General features: G+C 35.3%; 1 pseudogene; it reads right to left on the bottom strand.

Annotated features, from left to right (window-relative positions):
* Positions 1-847: 847 nt before the first annotated feature.
* Positions 848-1299, bottom strand: LOC119063403 (60S ribosomal protein L32-like; annotated as a pseudogene).
* Positions 1300-6763: the final 5464 nt, after the last annotated feature.

Below are 6763 nucleotides of genomic sequence, written 5' to 3' on the forward strand. Positions count from 1 at the left end.
GCAAATTAAGCTAGAAACATCCCTGGAGGTAAAAATGACAAAAAGCTGTCCTACTGCAGACATCATGAGGAGGCAGGATACTCTGGAAAAGATAATAATACTTGGAAATATAGAAGGCTGCAGGCAAAGAGGGAGACCAAATCTGAGATGAACTGACTCCATAAAGGAAGCCATAGGCATAAGTCTTCAGGCACTGAGCAGGGCTGTTGAGAAGACATTGAAGACATCACTCATTCATAGGAATGGGAGCCAACTCAACAGCACATAACACACACACACACACACACACACACACACTAGAAGAAAATTGGTTAAATAAAATGTGAAATGTCTAAAAATGGAATAACCTACCTGATAATGTTATGAAAGCATATTCATTGATATGTAAAATATTTATTTTTAATCACATGTAAAAATATTTGCCCATGTTATGTAATAAAACTTTGTTTTTACCTTCACAGGATATACTTTAAAAGTTATCTAACATGTTAAATTATACACTGTATTAAGCCATGTCTCACGTATAAACCTTTCATTTATAAGAGTCAATGAATTCCTTCTTTAAGCCATAGGGCATTGAGTGTCCTGTCATTCATGACTAAAAAGATTCTAATAACATATTTTTTAAGGAAATGAAAATTTTCAAACTTTATCCTATCACTTAAAACACCAATACATGTGTACATATACTTGTACACATGATGGCTGAAGTGTACAGATACAAGTAAACATTGTCTGTAGCAGTTATATTTAAATAGTAGAATTGCATGATTTCAAAAAAATCTGTCTTTTTATGGCAGAATTTTTAAGGTTTTATTAACACACATACAACATGCACACAATCTGTCTATTCATTTTCCTCACTGCGCAGCCTGGACTTGGGATTGGTGACTCGGATGACCAGCTGGCCTCCTCCATCCACAATGGCTTTGTGGTTCTTTGAGGGGACACTGTGAGCAGTCTCAGCACAGTAAGGTTTGTTGCACATTAGCAGCACTTCAAGCTCCTTGACGCTGTGGACCAGGAACTTCCCAAAGCCACTGGGCAGCATGTGCTTTGTTATCTTGTTCCGTAACCAATCTTGGGCATTAATACTGGGCCCTTGAATATTCTGCGGACCCTATTGTCAATTCCTCTGGGTTTCTGCTAGTTCTGCTTAATTTTGACAAAATGGTCTGACTGGTGCCCAGTGAACTTCTTGGTCCTCTTTTTGACAATCTTGAGTTTCACAAGGGGTCTGAGGGCTGCCATCGTGCTGAATAAGAGATGGCTGCCACCTCCACAGGCAGCACCGAGGAAGAGAGCGAAAATCGGTATTTCTAATGTTTACTTCAGCAAATGTTTTTATTGTATAATAAAGAAAAAATAAATACTAAGTTTAGAAACAAGAATAAGAAAATTACTCTTAGCTATCTCTTCTCTCAAACAAGTTTCTCATACTACTTGTAGATCAGGCAATTTGAAGATGTTTTCTCCAGTGAAAGTATGAATATTTACTGAATAAATGCATGCAAGCATTTATGAGTAAATCAGTGAGAGCCTGAAGGTGCCTGGGTGGATGGCCATCCACCTTCTCACAGAGAAGCATACAGAAGGAGCACCTGTAGGTCAGACTAGGTTTTTCTTAAGGTGAATATCCTGCCAGTTTCAGAACATGAGTAAATAATAATTTGTGGTGCACTAAAAGGCATGTTATACATGTATTTTTGCCACCCTGATAAAAAAAAATAGGTATAATTTTTATTTATTCACACCAGGTGGCTGTTGTCATTTTTTTATTTGACATTTTTTTATTTTTTAATCTGAAGGAAAAGGGGTCAGCACCCTTGACTGCATAGTTGGGTTTTGCATGTTTTAGAAATTCTTGTGGCACATCGGTGTGCCATATTTTTTTTTGTCCGCTGTAAAATTTTAGTAATTAATTTATGTGTGTTCTGAGATAAAAAAGGTTGAAAACCACTGATATCTTGTTACTAGATTTGCATTCTATATTAGGTTATTATGATATTCATCTTTATCTTATAATTCTTTCACATATTTTAAAAAGATTTTGACATTTGCATTTTGTTTTGTAGCTAAATTCATAGCTGTGTATGTGTTTAGCCTGCTTTTACTGTTGATGACCAACACCACTTTATAACATGATTGTTGAATTCATCTGTTCTTTTTCTCTCTCATAGTGTATATTTAAAAATGTTTTTCAAGAAAAATATATAGATGCTATATTTTTTGTGCCTACTCATATCTGAGTATACATTTTTTTTTCAGTATTACCACTATTTTATAGGCAGGAAAACCAAGGTCCCATTTCTGGCTATTTAGGTCCATAGAAATAGAAACAGAATTACAGTCTCCAGTATCTGTGTCCACCTCTCCAGATCACAGGCTCCAGTTGTAGGGTAACTGGAGGCAGGTTTTGTGGAAGCAGTTTCTAAACATTAGAAACTAAATACTTTGGGATCCTGATTAAAGGAAGATCACTTTTGTTGTTACCACTACATTAAAAAATATAGTCATCAGGAGAGGGGATGTCCTAGGTTAGATGAGGTGGATGGAGTTCAGAGGTTAGTGAAGATGGTATTGAATGACCTGAGTCATACCTGGGATTCTTTTACTCCACCATTTGGAATGCAGAATCATCCAAACCACAGTGACCACGGCCCCTTGGATGCTGACCATTAATGTGATTAATCTGTGTCAATGTCTGTAGTCCTGTTTAGAACAGGGCCCAGTGAAGGGATAGATTGTTATCATTATCAGTAGTATTATTTGCAATTAATAGTAATTTCATGTTCATCTCTGGAGATCTCTTAGACGTAATTGAATCACACCACTCAAGAATTCAGAACCTTCTGCTGGCCTTCCACTTTCTTTTTGTTCCCTCCATCCTTACCTCATACCTAGGGTCAGACAGCACAGGAGTGGAGGAACCAGATCTCAGATCTTGAACTGTGGGCTCCTAAGCCAATGGTCTTCCTGGAACACATTGCTGCCTTTATTTTCAAAGTTCTTTACAGAGCATCAGCACAACCCTTCAACTTGTCTTTCTGTCACCAATGTCTGGTACATTACTGCAGAATATATATGCATATATGCAGAATATATATACACATGCACACATATATACATACATACATATTCATCCATTAACTCATTAACAAGTACTTATTGGACATGAACATATATATATATATATCCATCCATTAATAAGTACTTGTTAAACATGAGTATGCATTTTTGGTTTCTTTACACATATAGGACAAGTTGACTGAGTATGAAATTGTCAGCTTAAAATTGTTTTCTTTCAAAATCTTGTAGATATAACTGCATTACTGTTGTTGTTGTTGCTTCAGCATTATATTATGCATACTGAGATCAATTTAATGTGTGGTTAATTTGTAAGTAAACTGTCTTCCTCAAATCCTGTATGGTTTTACTTTACACTTTGGCCAAAATGCATTTAGATGTAATTCTTTTTCAAGAAAATCATCCAGAGCATGGTGAATATATTCAAAGTGCAGGTTCCTAAGGATGCTTTTCTTTTATAATATCTTTACTTGTTTTTCTTATTCCATTTGTCTTTTGACATGCAATTACACATATGCTAATTTTCTGCCCTTTCTCTTCCACGCAATTCATTGGGTTGGATATTCTCCATTTGTTCCACAAATCTATTCTCCATCCTTCTCCACTTTGTTCTATGCTCTGGGAGTCTGACTATATAACTGACTTTCCTGTCCTTCAATCTTTCAGTTGTCTCTGGCCCATGGGACACATTGTCAGAAAATTGGAGGTCAGAAAACATTGACATTTATTTGCTCAGCTCCCTCACTGCTGGGTCAAGGCTGGGAGGTGCCTGAATCTTTGTACTTCAGTCATGGCTTCTGCAGGCCTTGTTTTACTGCCTTCTCCAGGTTTCATTTCTTGCTGTTCCCTCATGCCTTCTGACCTGGGGGTGGTATCTCATCCATATTAGTGCTAGTTCTCCTAGATGCCTTTCCAATCTTTGATGGTTTACCTTAACCCCACTCATACCATTGTAAATAGTGCTTTCATAATCCTCAATTACTCTACTTGATCATCTATTGCATTAGTCAAAAAGTATGCATGGTTTTTTTTCCTTAAAATAAAAGACAGTTTTAATTTTCATCAATAACTTTATTGATTTGGATATTTTGAGTTTGTTGACTACCTCTCACATGATAGAACATTGATTGTTCTCAGTTAATGTCTTAATTTGATCATTATCAACTTCAGCTGGTCTTCCTGACCATAGAGCATCATCCAGCAGGAAATCTCCAGCATGAAGCTTCACATACAACTTTTGACATTTTTGATCAATCACAACATCATCTCCATACACTGCACAAATCTTTATTTACATCCTAGTTGTGTTTTTATCTTTCTCATAATAATAAAGTATAATATGCCAAAAATGTTGCTTATTTTCTTCCATTTTCAATATTAAATGGCTACACAAAAATTTACCAATTTTGATAAGCTTTTTTTTTTCAAATTCATGCTGGTATAACAGCTGTCACAATATAGCTTAACAAAATTGTTAGAAATGAAGTTAAAGACAAGTAACCACTACTAGAGCCATCTTATGGGAAAAAACCAAAGGAAGTTTTTGGCCAACCCAATCATTATTTTCTGCAAGAATATTTTTTCCTTTACCGATATAATAATTATTTTCTTATATTTTTGTTCTTCATTCTGTGGGAAGTAATTGGAAGTAACATTAAAACACAAAAGAGCTCCATAAATAATCATTTGCCTACCAAAGAATCTACACCAATATTGGTATTTGACTTTTTAAATCCAACTTTTCATGTCCTTTCTACATGTATGGATTTACACTGTAAATTGTAATTGAAATCATTTGGAATTATTAACAAAAAACTAGTAACTATTCAATTAATCTTTACTGCATAAAACTAATGACTTGCAGTATCAGTATATTTTTGTTTTATACAGGGTTGTCAATTTAAATTAGCCAGAGGATTGATTGAACATGAATAACACAGGTCAAAAAGTAAAATGATTTTTATAGTTATGTTAATTAAATTGTTTTACAGTTATGTTTATGTGATAATTATCTCAGCTCTAAGCACAGCATACTTACTATACTACCAAAACAAACTGGTGCTGAAAGAAATTTAGAAACCAACAGTACGTTTGTGCCAAATCTGTCAGATGTACCTAACATAATGAAGTAGAGATTTGGACATTGTCTAATAATTGTAATCTAATGTGGAGAGCCAAATTGAGAAATGTGTCGATCAACTGGAAAATAAACAAATCTCGGCTTGATTTTTGTCTGTGTAGATAAAAGCTCAGGGACATCTCAGAGCAGTGTTTTACTTTGATTGGTATGCTTCAGTCTTTGCAAAGAATCAGCCCCAATAGTATGCAGTGGGCTGGGATGGGAGAAATAGACAAAAAACTGTACTTGAAAAATAACTAAATAAAATAAAAAAAATAGTATGCAGTGAATGTGGCTGTAGGTGTGTGGATGTTTTCCCTCAAGTGAAAAATATAAATACTGTTCTAAAATTATGGGAAAAAAAGGACCTCACATGTGCATGAAAGAAACTTCAGGGACTAAAATAAAACTAATTGTGTGCTTAGAGCTCTTCCTGGCAACATGTGCTTTGATGAGAAGGATGGGAGAGTGGGGAACTTTCTTGTGGGAGAAGCTACAAGGATAGTCATGCCTTCAGCAAAAGGCATGCACAAGCCACGCTGCAAGTTTCACCTCCAAACGAGTGGGAGGGCAGGTTCTCTGTTCCGGAGTTCACCCATACAGGAAGCAATTGAGTTTCTGAAGATGAAAGCCTGTTAAAGGTCCTGGGAACCAGCCAAAAACGGCTAACGTCACCGACAGGATATGATGGATGATTAAAAACAAAAAAGTAAAGAAAAGAGATATAATCTTTGAGTTACTCAATTGATCTTTTATAAAGGAAAGTTTTAAAAATACTTAAATACACTTAAATACATAAAACCTTTTCAGTGGTTTTAATTATTTAATCAGAGATCATACAAATCACTCAAAATGTAATTACTTTTAAAGTGATATTTAAAAATAAAAGTGACAAATTTTAAGTATCAACCTAGATTGACTAGAGTATTTTGTGTAAAAGACAGGGTCCCGTGTTGTCATTTATACTACTTTTATGTCTATTTTGGTAACAGTAGTACACAACCTTTGTAAAAACAGGAAGTTCAACTTTCTATGTGTCATAATTTTATAAAATCTTATTTCTTTGTAAATTGAGTAAACATACAATTTACAGCTTTGTCTTTGTCATAGTTTTTACAAAATCCTCTTTCTAAAATTCAGTCACAACAATTTAAAACATAAAGTAAGTAAAGCTCACAATCCATTTTTTCTCATGTTGCAAATGAACCCCGAACCTCCAAGTTTGCTCTAATGAAGGGCTGCTTTCTGCCTTTTTCCTGTTTTAAAATTTCTCACTCATCCTTGCGAAAAGACTGGGAATCGAACTGTGATCCTTTGGTTTGCAGGCCCTAATTTCTTAATTACTAGACTCTGCTAGGAAACTAAGAAACAGTTTAGGCCTAAATAGAATATATGACAATAGTTTTTATGTCATGTTGTCAGTGAGAAATAGAAAGCACCCCTGACACCCAGGAGCTGGCCTGGCACTCCCAGCTACATCTGGTGTTCGGTCAAATGGCAGCAGTTTCACAAAACATCAGTGTGAGACACAGCCACTCTGGGATCATGAGAGATCGA

Source organism: Artibeus jamaicensis, unplaced genomic scaffold (assembly GCF_021234435.1).
Source record: "Artibeus jamaicensis isolate MK-2021 breed Jamaican fruit bat unplaced genomic scaffold, CSHL_Jam_final contig_603, whole genome shotgun sequence".
In the NCBI taxonomy this organism is placed as follows: Eukaryota; Metazoa; Chordata; class Mammalia; order Chiroptera; family Phyllostomidae; genus Artibeus; species Artibeus jamaicensis.